The sequence below is a fragment of the Festucalex cinctus genome, chromosome 1 (genome assembly GCF_051991245.1).
Source record: "Festucalex cinctus isolate MCC-2025b chromosome 1, RoL_Fcin_1.0, whole genome shotgun sequence".
Classification (NCBI taxonomy): Eukaryota; Metazoa; Chordata; class Actinopteri; order Syngnathiformes; family Syngnathidae; genus Festucalex; species Festucalex cinctus.
Window position 1 is genome coordinate 22,091,374 of NC_135411.1, and position 14,151 is coordinate 22,105,524.

At 40.5% G+C, this 14,151-nt stretch overlaps 1 protein-coding gene and 2 long non-coding RNA genes across 4 annotated transcripts in view; 1 reads left to right on the forward strand and 2 right to left on the reverse strand.

The window, feature by feature from the left end:
* Nucleotides 1-14,151, reverse strand: part of klf2b (Kruppel like factor 2b) — a 74,137-nt gene that overhangs the window by 10,753 nt on the left and 49,233 nt on the right. The window lies entirely within an intron of this gene.
* On the forward strand, nt 4,981-6,356 carry LOC144020176 (uncharacterized). Its single transcript, XR_013283818.1, has 3 exons — nt 4,981-5,279; nt 5,729-5,956; nt 6,232-6,356. It is a non-coding gene; the product is annotated as an uncharacterized LOC144020176 (long non-coding RNA).
* Nucleotides 4,981-8,011, reverse strand: LOC144020180 (uncharacterized). The gene is made up of 3 exons (XR_013283819.1): nt 7,599-8,011; nt 7,148-7,234; nt 4,981-7,069 (listed from the first exon to the last, which is right to left on the reverse strand). It is a non-coding gene; the product is annotated as an uncharacterized LOC144020180 (long non-coding RNA).

Consider the following 14,151-nt stretch of genomic DNA (forward strand, 5'->3'; position numbering starts at 1 on the left):
TGCACGCAACACAAACACGTGAATGTGTGACACCCTTCAAATTGTTGCACTTTACATGTTCATACTTTTAATGCCGCCGCCAAGAAGATTGTTCAGATTGTAACATGGGCAGGTAGATGGACAAATATAATTCTATAAAACGTGAGATTACACTACTCTTTGTGCCGATTCAATTGATATATAGTGTCTAGTTAATGGAAAACTATAAATAGATACACAGGGGTGGCAAACTGCGGTCCTCGAGGGCCGGTGTCCTGCAGGTTTTGCAGATTTCCCTACTCGAAGTGCAGCTGATTCCAATTAACAGGCTCATTATCAGGTTTCTGCAGAGCTTGCTGATGAGCTGATCATGAATCAGCTGTGTTGAAGAAGGGAAATATCCAAAACCAGCAGGACTGCGGCCCTCGAGGACCGGATCTCGCCACCCCTGCTAGTGTAAACTGTCAATTGAGCTCATAAAAACACCCAACAGGTAAGATGAAACTGCAGATAACAGACAGACAGACAGACAGACAGACAGACAGACAGATAGATAGATAGATAGATAGATTAAAAATAATAATAAATGTGTAGAATAAAAACTGTAAATTACATAAAGGTTGATGATAAAAACTGTCAATGGATAAGATAAAAACTGATGAGAGTTATGATAAAAAGTAATTCAATCAAAACTGAATAGGTATGATAAAGAGTACTGTCGAACAATATGCTTAAAATCTGATACAATGTAAACTGTCGATAATTTTTTTTTATAAAAACCCTCTATAGGTATAACTGATACCATGAAATTTGTCAATATGTACAATAAAAACTGTCGATGGCTACAATAAAAACTGATACGAAAATATTTCTCAATAGGTCCGATTAAAAACTGTTGACTTATATAATTGAATCTGATACTTTTCATTGTGTTACGATCAAAACTGATAAACCCATCAATAGGTACGATTAAAACTAGTGCTGTCACAAGCGAATATTTCTAGAATTGATTACTTTATAGATTATTCAATTGATTATTCAACTAATTGGATTCATTTGAATTTTCCATTAAAGTGTATTACAAAAGCATTTTTTTCCTTGATTGCTGTTTATTAACTTGTGATTGGTGTTTATTTTGTAGTTTTGTAGTCGGTCATTGTTATCTAAAATTAAAACAGATGTTTTCAAATGTCTTGTTTTTATTAAACACAAGATAATCACTCTTCTTTCATGAATGAAGACAAAAAATAAAAAACTTTTTCAAATGTCTTGTTTTTATTAAACACAAGATAATCACTCTTCTTTCATGAATGAAGACAAAAAATAAGTAAACAATTACTGCTGATATGTTGAAATCAGAGTATTTGTACAATTTTATATTTTAAAAAATGGCTCCAAACGATTACTCGAATATTAAAACAGTTGATTAATTTGATAATTACTTGTCGATTAACCGATTCATTTTGACAGCTCTAATTAAAACCTGTCAACAGCCACAATAAAAAATAATAATAAAAAATCAGATGGGTTTGGGTTTGGGTTTATTTTGGCAATTTCTAGGGGTTCTTGAAAGACAAACTACTCCCAGAGATTACACTTGGCAGCTGGACCCCGATAAATCGCGAAGTATTTTGATTTTGTCATTGCGTGTAGCAGGAACATTCAGTGAAGTTCAATCACACGTAAACAAAGAACTCGTGAAACATAATGAGAAAAAAAGTAGCCGCAGACACCAGTTTTCAACAATAGACATGGAAGACTTGTTCATTAAAGTGTTTGCAATAGTGTTAATTTTGTTAATGAAAACTAAAAAATATATTTGTCAAGCCACATTTTTCACCGGACGAAAACGAGACTCATTAATAAACAATAACTGGGATCAGCACGCATATTCGTTGACTGATGAAGACGAGACGAAAATGTACTTCACTTAATACAAACTGGACTAAAATCTATGGACATTTTAGTTCACGAACAAAGACGAGATGAAAATAATATGAATTTGTAAAATCTTGTCTGCCAATCTGTCACTGTGACACTGTCATGTGATACATAGTGACACCCCCCCTTTCAAATTGCAGTTAGCGACACACACTTGGGGCCGACAGGAAGTGGATTCACGGTCAAAGGTTAACAAAAATAAGTATATTGTACTTATAACAATAATGTTAATCCGGACGCTAAGGTAACTATATGCTGGCTAATTTACTAGCTTGTAGCATGGAGCCATAGTAGCTAGCCACTTGTTGATCTACTGTAATTGTGTGTGAAGATGTTTTTCATCAAAAAGATGAGGAAATTTTATGTGAAATAGTTTTAGATCTGAAATGTTTGACATTATCTGCTGACAAAAATATATATATATATATACCGTGGTAAAATGATTGTCCTGACTAAAACTAGACTATAATGTTAACCGTTTTTGTTGACTAAAGCTAGACGAACAAAATGATGTTTTGTTGGACTAAAATAAAGACTAAAACGCTAGATTTATAGTTGGCTAAAAGTTGACTAAATAAAAACGGGATGAGGTTGACTAGCTATGATTAAAAATTAACAAACATGATTGAAACTAGACTAAAATTCAGATTAATTTAAAAATGTCTGATAACATTACGCTAGTTTGCAAGAAAAAGTCTTGAGGACCCACACCTAAAACTGAACACAAAGTCATCCAATTTGATCTGAATGTGGGGAATTCCGTGGCTCTGACCTACGTTAACAAACTCCTACTTGGGAATTTTCCCAAATGAGCCCCAATCTGAAGCAGATATTCGACACAGATGGACGCCACTACGTTGCATACATCTAACGCAGGCAGCGCGTGGCGTCAAAGTTTGATCGTCATTTCGAAGATTTGCCATGAAGGTGGGCCCCTCCTACTTCGCTCAGTTCTCACTTTTCATTTTTCTTTTGTAATAGCAGTGAAGTTATTAAAAAACCTGATATGTTCATGATCAAACTTGAGTGCAGTGCAGTGACAGTATCCAATAAAAGTGGAATCCATTCCGTTACGTTTCTTTCCACGGCTACATTTGAACATGCCGAGCTAAACCGTGCCAGCTGTCCAAATAGCGTAAGCCACCAGGGCCCGGGCGGGACACAGGTTCCCCATTGAAGCCGCTGCTTGCCCTTGATTGAGCGATCCGGCCTGCACGGCACTTTATAGTTTACACACCTCCGAAAGGCGACATTTGTACAAAAAATAAAAATAAAAAGAGGCTAATAAAAACATTCCTGCAGCGTGGAATGCTCCAGGTATTTCCTCCCCTGCACCTGGTTACGATTCCTTGAGTGCACTGGTGTGTTTGCACACGACCACGCTTGGTCAGAGAGGCCTTGTTGCTGCTGTACGCGCTCAATGGCGTGTATGTTGTGCTCAATGCGGGTCTTGGACAAACACTTTGATCTGGCAAAAGTATAGAATATCTTTATTCAAAAGGAATTGCGCTGAAAATGGGAATTCCCAAGCTTTGCTTTATCAGCCATACATACATTTGGCCTCTCCGTGTATCTGGAGCTACTGACCAGTTTGCCCCAGAGGCCGCTAGACCGAGGTCCGCCAGGCTGGTCGCTCCGGAATGGAAACTACAAGGTCAGACAGGTTCCTCAGAACATCACCGATGTTATCTCAAAAGGAGCACAGGCACATTAACCCCCGCCTCCCCCAACCTCATCCAAAAGCTGTAAAACACTCTGATTTAGTGGTGGGTGCGGGGTGAGAGTGATGATACTATCTTCTTCATTGGACTCGGTGTCAGGGACCGGTTCCACCCTGTAATCCAGATATCAGATTGGAGGTTGACGCATGTTCTGGATAAAGCTATGCGATTGTATACCAAGTTATTTGAATCCAACCAAAAAAAAAAATCAACAGGCATAACTTTGTCTGCTCCAAGGTAACCATTGTACATGCATTATCGTGCACTACTCACCATGCATACCACCACCCACATTCGCTGTCCTGTCTACGACCAGGTTGGCATTGCAATTGACAATCATTTCTCGCTAAAATAAAGGTTAAATTGACAAATAAAATAAAAACTCTGTCAAATAATTCTATGCCGTTGTTAGGTAAAAAATGCTAATGCTATGCTATTGACATAAGACTTTATTCCTATTATCTGTGGCTCTAGCAAAAGCCAAAGAAAAAAAACACTTAGCTGATTTGAGGTTTCACAAATTTTGCTGACTTTATACTGTACTTAACACCTATATGAACGTTCCCCCTTTACACTGTACTTTGATCAATTAAAAAAGTGCTTAGAGGACTGATGAAATGTGCAATACTGTAATTACCCTTCTATCACATGTTCCAGACCACTCTGCAATGTGTGGATAGATATATTTAAATACACTTGAGGCATGTTTGTATAGCATTTACAGCACTTTAAATTACTTTAATGGCCTTTAAACACATTGTTTAAACAATACAATCAAGTTTAGATGTATATATTACAATAAAAGACAGCAAACACAATGGATAACACATAAATATTGTATAAACAGCGTAACAAAAATATTCTAACAACTGTAATGACACTACAGATCAATTCGGGACATAACAGAGCTCAAAATGGAAAACAAAATACAGTACATGGTTTACAGTAGTGCTATGGTATTGTCTATAAAATAATGTTAGTTTGTGGTTTATAATCTGCAGTCATCCATAGTAATGACAATCCGTAAAACGATTAACAGGCACAACGTTGTCTGTTTTGAGGTAATGCACTCTTACTCTACTTATCTGCAATGTAATGCTGTGATATTGCTAGCTGTTAGCCAAAATGCTAAGGTTAACCAATGCGGTCTTCTACAAATTCATTTCAATTAAAAGCTACACATTTGTTCATTTAAAGGTGAACAATATATTAGCCATTTCTCAATCTTGTTTGTTATTATGTCCCCGTAACCTTTTGAAATGTACACATAAACCAAGAACGCATGGAATACCTGGATGCTTGTCTGCTAGCCTAAACCAAGGCTGCACCAGTTTGGTATAGGTCGCTTGCACGTGTCGTCACTTCCGCCTCGGATTTCTCGTAGTCGCCATGCTGGGTGGCCTCCATTTACGTAGCGATTCGGTCTAACACGTATCTATCACGTTTGTTGTCTGCGTTTAAAATGGTACATTGTTGCTGCATCGTTGGCTGTTCGAACAAAGCCCAGGGGGAAAATGGTCGGCCTTTCTGCCGAATTCCGAAAATAATTAGGAACCAGGGCCTGGAGACAGAGGAGTGCGGACTCCGGAGGGAAGTCGTTACTTTGGGCTCGTGTGTGCAGCGATCACTTTGTGAGCGGTAAGATTATTTACCTTTATTTAATGTAATGCATGAGGATTAATAACGTTTCGACCGCGCATATATGGGCAAGTTGCTTATGTTTTGGATTCATGAGCAAGTAAGTTCGGTAATACAAGCTGGCTAGCGGACGTTAGCCGAAAGCTAACATCGAACATTTTCACCCAAGTAGTGCCAGTGCAAAGTGTTTACTGCTGAAATTGGATTGATTAGTCTTGGGCTTTTAATGCCGATAACATGTTTTTTGGTGGCAAAATGTAAACTTGGAAAAAAGAGACAGAAGGGGGTGATGCAAGTAAACAGACCCCCGGTAGCCTACACATCATGCTAAAGAACTTATTCGGTAGCCTACACATCATGCTAAAGAACTTATTCACGGCCACCCTACTGCGGAAAAATAACCAGTCTTTCCATATTTTATTTGTTTATATATTTGTTTATTTTAACAGGTCGCCCTGCGCCCGTTTTTCTGTCCAATCATCCCGACTGAGCTCCAACATTAAAGTTGGGTCCCAAGTTACATCTATGTCTCAGCCCAGTCGGTGCCAAGATATGAACGTGCACAGGAGAGACAAGCAAAGAAAAGGCGACTTGAAGTGGCAGAGATTGTTGCAGTTATGCAGCCAGATGGCTCCAGTAACCTGTACCCTCAAGTACTGCTGACATCATTGACTCTGGTATGCCACTCAGAATTCATTACATGATATATTGTATGCATGAGTGAATGTATGTGTTTATGTTTGTGTGTGTACATGCACCTTATATTTTAGAGACATTTGGAAGTGTTTATAGAAATAAGTATTTGCCTGTAGCAATGTTCATACATTAAAAAATTCAACAAAATGTGTACATTTCTTTTACACTGACAAAAAAAACTATACTACTGTACTATATTAAACCTATTACTGGTACCGTATTTTTTTGTGATCTTTTTTTATTATTATTTCTTTAGGGATCTCATGCCACACCGACTTGATTGCCAATGACATGATGGAAACGAAGGCGAGCATCAAAGCATTGGAGGAGGACAACATGCGACTGTTTGTTTGGAGCTAATAAAGGCAGCGATTATACAAATTCTATTGTTGGGTTTGTTTACAAAGCTGTACATAATACAAATGACAGGATTTGACTCAATGTGCAATATGGTCCCTCTTAAAGTAATGGCATAAATCTTTATTATTTCTAAAAGCACAAAAAATGAAGTGAATAATGATTAGATGTAGTAAATTCAGGGATAAAATTGAACTGTTAATTAATGTAGTTTATTTTAGCACAGGTGCCTACCATCCTGAGATGACGGTATGATGTAATGTTGATGGGGTACGCAATGACTTTCATTATACTATGTACAGAGGAAAAAGTTGCTCTCTTTTAAATTTGTTTAATGTAAGACAAGTACCAGTACTGTGTTAGTTTTCCCAATAATCCTTGTTTCACACTTGTCACAAAACCACTGTCCTTTTGGCAGTCTAGATTGGCACACTTCAAGTGATATCATTTTATTTTACAATCTGCTGCAGCACAAAAAACTACTTTATTCCGCATCTTTGAAGTACATGAGCAAGTGGTAGGTGACAGCGGCTGAGCAGGAACACTGGAAGTCCACTGCTGATCTAGTAAATGCTCTCCCGAGCAGTTCAGGTAAGGAGGGGATTTTGGAAAAAACAAACAATCTGGCTTTTCCAGCTGGCCAAAACGAGCGATCTGGGTGGACTCGCTCAATCACACTTTGTCCACACCACAAAGCCGCAGAAGTCCCGTCCAGTTAAACTCATCTGTGCCTGAATCTGAAAATATTACAAACATTGTAATGAAAATATGAAACCTAGCATTAAATAAACTACAAAAAGTAAAGCCATACATACCTGGTAATAATATTGGTGTTGTCGTGACAAGTGATGGGAATTGTTGCCATCCGGCACCAGACAGAAATTGGGTGTTGTGACAGCCTCCTTAACCGTGAGATCATAAGAAAAGCTGTCAGTATGCTCAGTAGTTACCATGAACACGTTTTATTGTACTGGAAACTGAAACTAAAAATACGTCCTCTGAGTGGTTAACCTTAACCATTTAGAATAAGTTGATTAAGTAACATGTAACTAGTGAAAGGGTAGCATTAAATTTAATTAAGCCACGGGGAGGCTGTGCATAGTTACTTTTTATTCTTATACGCTCTGCCATATTTGCCTGTTATAAAATTATTAGAAAAACCACATCAGGTAAACCCAGCTGTGCATGTAAACACAATAACAGGAAGCCTGAGAACAAATCAACATTTTTGTGTGCAGAATTACCAACACCATGTGGTTTACTTACGTGCAACAGCAACCGTTTCTTCTGATGCGATGTTAAAGTTTACACTCTGTATCCACCCGCTTACAAAATAATTGTAAGCCTCCAGGGATTTGTTGGCGTGTTATGGAGCATGTTGTCAACACGAGGTAAGGAAAGATGTCCAGAGACGTCACATTTGGCCAGCAAGCTTTCTCCGTCAAAAAAAAAATCACCCTTGGTCAGGACGTAATTAGGATCAATCCCGCCACACAGAGACACCTTCTGCCTGTATCGTTGTTTTTGATCTTCCGGTAAATCGTGAAAATACTGCGAAAATGACATCAGGTTGATAAGCTCTACCGTGTAACTCGCGAGTGTACCTTGTGAACCGGCGGACACCCAATATGGCGCCCGAAGAAAAAATTCCCATGATGCATTACGATGTGCAAGCGACCTATTGTGAAACTTGGCTGGGAAAATATCCCAAGATCCAATTTGTGCAACTATCAAAATGTCTAATACGTCATTGAAAGAGAGGACTCAGATTTGTAAGTTTAAATCTAGTCACTTGATATTTCTGTGATGAAATATAGAAAAGTTTAGAGCCAGTGGGGAAGTTCATAAGTACATGACTCAAACTGTTCCAATTACAAAGAGACCTTCTTAGGACGTACATCCTCATATACATTCTTGGGAAGACCTTACTCTCTGAATTCACAAGACTGTACTTTGCATTCTTGATATTGGGAAACTGCCAATTATCCGTAAAATAATGCTATTGCTGTTATTAGCTCATTAGCCACAAAGTTACTTTGGCATGCTACAACTTTACGCCTTAGCTACTAAGCTGTTTACAGAGGTCTATTTCTTTTGGATGGCTATAATAGTAAATAGTTAGCAAGCTTCACAGGAGCAGCATTAGCTTCCATCTTATGAACTACTATCAACTGACTCAGCAAAAGTGCAGAGTCAGCAATTTCTGGGAGGCAAAACAACCTCGTTTAGTGACATTAGGTCGGTTAAATCAGTTAAAGGGCGTCTCTCGGCGTATCGCCACCGCTGACTAATATGGTCACGATTGGTGGTCGGCAAAAGTGAACGAGATCCGGCGCGGCGTGGACGGCAGTGTGGAAGGCGGCACGCGCGGCGTTTCGGATTCTGATGTGGCAGGAAGCTGGCGTGCGTGGCGGCTAACGTAGCTTCGCTAGAGCGCAGTTTCCTCTCTCTCTGTCAGTTTGTGATGCAGCCTGATTTCACATTTGACAATGAATCGCTGCAGCCTTTTCGCTTGAGTGCACACACGCACGCACTCGCACGAGACAGAAGAAAAGCCTGTTGGTTTAGCTTGCGTACCTAATTGATGTGTTTACTATCACTACTTAACACTTCAACTGAAGGGGGCTGTTAAGCCACTGTGATGGACCCCCTGAGGGCTCCTCTTTAATAACCCGTGTCTCTCTTCGGGCTTCCTAAAAGGCCTTCATCAGGCCCGTGATTTATGGTCCCCTCTTTGCCATGCTTTTTTTTTATCATATCTGGAAACTGGAATGATGATGGCTTGATGAGAATGCATGCATCTCTGTTTTCAATGCAATGCAACTATGTCAGTCATCTGCACAGCTGGAAGCGTATCTCACGGGACTGCTCAGAAGGTCAAAGTTCAAAGCTTTCCTGACTTCTTGACCCAAGGAGAGCTGCAAACCCGCCGTAGCAAACTTGACCACTCTTACTCTGCTGAGAAGTCCGACTCGGAGGCCGAACCTAAACATTGCTTATAATCATAATAAGCATCAATTAGCATTTTTTTTTTATGTTCATTTTGATGACGTATTCCAGAACACTGTGAAGTTTCAGACCTCTGACAAGGATACATGACTCAAAGTCAGGGAAAATCAACGTACTTTATTAGGGATAGACCGATTATCGGCCGGGCCGATTATCGGTGCCGATATTTGGCAGTTTGACAAATATCGGTATCGGCCTTTTGACCAATCTGAAAGCCAATAAAGCGGGTATTTTGAACACATTCTGACAATTTGTTCACCTTCTGCAAAAATCTTTTGAAACTTTTTATGAATCCTGATGAAAACCCCAAATTTGCTACGTTTGCGTTCATTTTTTTGCACAGTGAAATACAGGAACTTTTCATTTATGGATCTATTTCAATTTCCACTTTATAAATAAGGATGCTGACACTGGGAATTCCCTACATGTTTTATTTTTAAGAATTAAAAAAAAAAGTAAAAAAAAAAAAAAAAAAAAAAAAAAGAAATGTTGAAACTCCCTGCAATTTTTTTTAAATATAATTTTTAAACAAAGCTGCCAATATCGTTTAAAATTGAAAAGAAAAAGTACTTTTTAATTTTTACACTAATATTTTCTCTTCTACAGCAAATAAATATCGGCTTGAAATATCGGTTATCGTTCTCCTTGACTACTAATAATCGGTATCAGTATCGGCCTTGAAAAAGCCATATCGGTCTATCACTATACTTTATCCCGACTTCATTGAGTGCAGTCATCTCACGTTACAGCACTGAGGTGTAGGATAGGGCGACCAGATGTCTCGTTGTGATCGGGACAGTCTCCTTTTTGAGTCTTGGGTCCTGTGTCCGGGCGGATTTTGCCAACCCCATTGTTTTGTCCCCATGTTACCCAGGTCCCATCTTGACACCCCGTTTTTTTTTTGGCATATGTATGTCAATCACAGTTGCCGTAGAGATTCATACTATAAAGCCATTCAAAGGGAATTTAACGGTTAAATTCTTTTCAATTTATATTTATATTCCCATCTGCATCTAATTGGCAGCATAACAACTTCTTGCTTCTATGTCTAAGAATCATGGGAAATGTAGTCGGGATGCACGATAATGCTATTTTCAACCGATACCAATAAACCAAGAATTTAGTGCTGTTGATAACCGATAAGTTAGCCAATAATTGTTTGCAAAATTAACTTGAATACAAATGTACTTGGCGGCACGGTGGTTGACTGGTTAGCACGTCCGCCTCCCAGTTCTGAGGACTCCGGTTCGAGTCCAGGCTCCGGCCTTCCTGGGTGGAGTTTGCATGTTCTCCCCGTGCCCGCGTGGGTCTTCTCCGGGTACTCCGGTCTCCTCCCACATTCCAAAGACATGCATGGCAGGTTAATTGGGTGCTCCGAATTGTCCCTAGGTGTGTGTGTGAGTGGTTGTTCGTCTCTGTGTGCCCTGCGATTGGCTGGCAACCAGTCCAGGGTGTACCCCGCCTACTGCCCAGAGCCAGCTGAGATGGGCGCCAGCACCACCCGCGACCCTTGTGAGGAATAAGCCGTCAAGAAAATGAATGGATGGACAAATGTACTTTCGAGTCCTACTATAAGTCTAACGTAAAAATATAATGAAACATTGTGTAAAGTACCATGAAGCTGAATTTTATTGATATCTCTGCTTCAAAGACAACCAGTAACTCATTTTGAGTTTGCCAAAACAAAACATTCATTTTAAAAAATGCAACAAAAAACTGTGAGGGTAACATTCTGGGGAAACACAGTAAAGAAAGCCCGCTGGCGACTGCCATGTCACCATGATGCATCTTCTGTGACACGAGGTCGCGAGCATTATGACATCACAAATATGCGACACCACCATAGGAGAGGGGAGGAGTCGAAGAGTTGGGCACAACTTGAGCCACAACCACAACAGATTGACCAACGCGGCAAGTGTATTATTATCGGCGGATTTTTTTATTATCTGGTTTATGTTTGACGTCAAAATGGTCGATAGTTGCCGATATTATCGTGCATCCCTAAAATGTAGTCCTACTGCTATGGTCACTGTTTCAGAGCCAACGCAAGATGAGCTTTTCTGGTGGCATATTGCCAAAGTTACAACGAAACAGCACAGCCAGATTCCAATAGCTACCGGGGCCGAGCCAAAAATGACTTGTTTAGCGCTGTTGAATTGTCAACCAAGCTAGCATTTAGCATGAGCTAAAGTAATAACACCGGTCGTTGAAAAGGATTTGTCGCATTTTTAAGTTTTGAGGGAGTGGTTTTCACCTAGCGTCACCTCACCCAGCTGTCACGAGCGCGTCTTCCTCGGGTCACGACGCTTCATTCATGCCTCGCCTGCTCCCATTCCCATCTAAACTTCTCCGGCGAGTGTCGGCATGCCAGGGAGCTCAAGTCGCGCACTTCAACCCGGTGGCGAGGCGAGGGACGATGGAATGGAGGGGTGCTTTTAAGCACTCTTTGATCCCCACCAAATGGCAGCTGCTGCATTTCACCTGGAGGAGAGGCATAATCCCGCTAATCTACCTGCTCGGCATTTTTTAGGGGCCTTGTGGATTCCTGCGTGAGAAGGCCAAAAGGGCCTTGGTGTTTGTGAGCAGTGACTTTTTAATGCGCTCATTGAGGAAGCGCATTCCGAGACTTAATAAGGCGTGAGTGGCGGATGGCGCATCTCATAATGGGAGCTGAGGTGCAGGTGCCCTCCACTCTTTACGCTCCGATGCCGCGTGCAGCTGCTAACCACTTCCTGTTTTTCGAACAGTGAATCTTCTCTGCAGTTCGGTCACTATTTCCTGAAATGTGTGTGTGGTGTGTGGTGAGTGTGTGCAAGCCGAGGTGTGCCGCATGCACTCTGGAGGCAATCACAGATCTTCTCTGCTGCAAGCGAGACGTTTGCAATATTGTGCACCCGCTGCAAAAAGGCCTTTTATGTCAGTTCATAGTGGAAAGTAGGCACACTCTGTACTTCAATAGAAGTCGATCTCGGGTTAACAGACTAATCGGGGGATAGAAGTACTTTTTTCATGGCCTAAAAACACCCAGTAGGCTACAGTGCAAAATTATTGCCTTGTACTTTTTTCATAGCCAAAAACAAATGCTCAGTATAAGTACAATATTGTAAATCAATACGATTGTTTTTAAACTTGAAACTATTTGTAAAGTTTTAACTTTATCCAAATAGACCTTGTTGCTGCTTGAGGAGAGGATAAATAAGATACACTTCTTTTGAGTTGCATTCCTTCCACGATGCTAAGCTAATGTTACGTGTTCCTTTACATTTGAAGGGACTCTTGTCATGGCCTGGGCCGCATGCGCCAGAGTTCATGACCAGTTCATGACCTGTTATGTGCCTGTTATGCGTCTGTTTAGGTACTGATGTAACAAGTGTCTGTTTACAAAACGTGCTGTTCGTGATGTCAACCTTTAATCATTTAGGTGATGTCGGGGAGCTATGTGATGGTGTTCTTTAGTCCTTTACGATGCACTGTCTGTAGGTGCAGTCTGAGAATTGTGTGTGGTTAGCCGGATTATTGCTTAACTGTTCCTGTGCGCAGCTCTCATAGGTTCTGCTTCTCAATGTGAATAAATTGATAAAATCTTATTTGTGTCTGCATCTGGGATCCAACCTCTCAGCACCTGTCCCCTGCTAACATTAACACGCTTTTAGCCTGCTCTAATCTACTGTAAATTCTGTTTTTCTATGACGAGAGAGCAGTGCTAGCTGGAAGCACGCGGCCAGTCTGTTTCTAGCTTGCGGCCAATAGACCCTTCCAGCTGACGTCACTGCTTAGCTCCCGCAGCGCCTCCTGGGCGTTAAACATCCCATAACAACTGAATGTAGTGAGCTTGATTTTCGCTGAGCGTTTTCGTTCAAAGGTGGTAAATATGTCAAGTGTCACAAAAAAATTCCCAAGTAGGACACTACAATACTGCGAATCATTGAAACCAGTTGTTTGGAGCTGCTAGCTACAAAAAAGTGGATTTTGTTGGGGGGCAAAGTGGAAATGGAAGCCTAAGGTATGTTGTTTTTGGTTGAAACAGTATGTCGGTCACTACTTTCATGGTGTAAATTGTCATTCATTAAATCGTTTGTGTCCTTTCGTGTCGTCTTGCTGTATATCGAAGTCTTCGAGCTATCCTAGCGTGCTAGCTGCTAACAAACAGACCGCACGTCGTTTACTACACATTCCTCAGCAAAAACCAAGCCCGAGCTAAAGTGTTAATTGTAATAATCGTGTTAAATCGCTAACTTTTTGTTCAAAATTACTTGAATACTTATGCAAAAAAAGTATGAATGATTGTTTCACTAAAGATATTATGTCACATTCATCACAGCTGCCCGGAATTTAAAATCAGAGGTTAATGTTATGACTAGCTGTATATGAAAAAGAGAAAAACTACCTGATATAAAATGATCTGAGCATGTGCTCGTACGTTTTGTGGGTGCAAAGCAGTTGCGTCGTAGTTTTGCTCGCAGTCGCTCTAGCCATCGTGCTTGTCTTTCACTCCTCACTGTCTTCCATCTGGTTTAGAATCGCTACCGGCAGCCGAAAGAATGATCTCATCTCTGCTTGAGCTATTAGGGCATCTGTCGGCCGCACACAAGTTCACCATAGCATTGGTAGCTGATTTATCAACTGTTTGACCTATTTTCTAGCTCACACTGATTGTTTTCTAATTCACTCGCATTGACGCGCTGACCCCCACCGCTAGAGGTGCACGTCAACGTGACGTCACACTGGAAGGGTCTATTCTGGAACGAACAGACTTTGAAAGGTATTGTAGAAAGGGGCGTTTTGAGTGGTGTTTTCTGTCCGCGCAGGC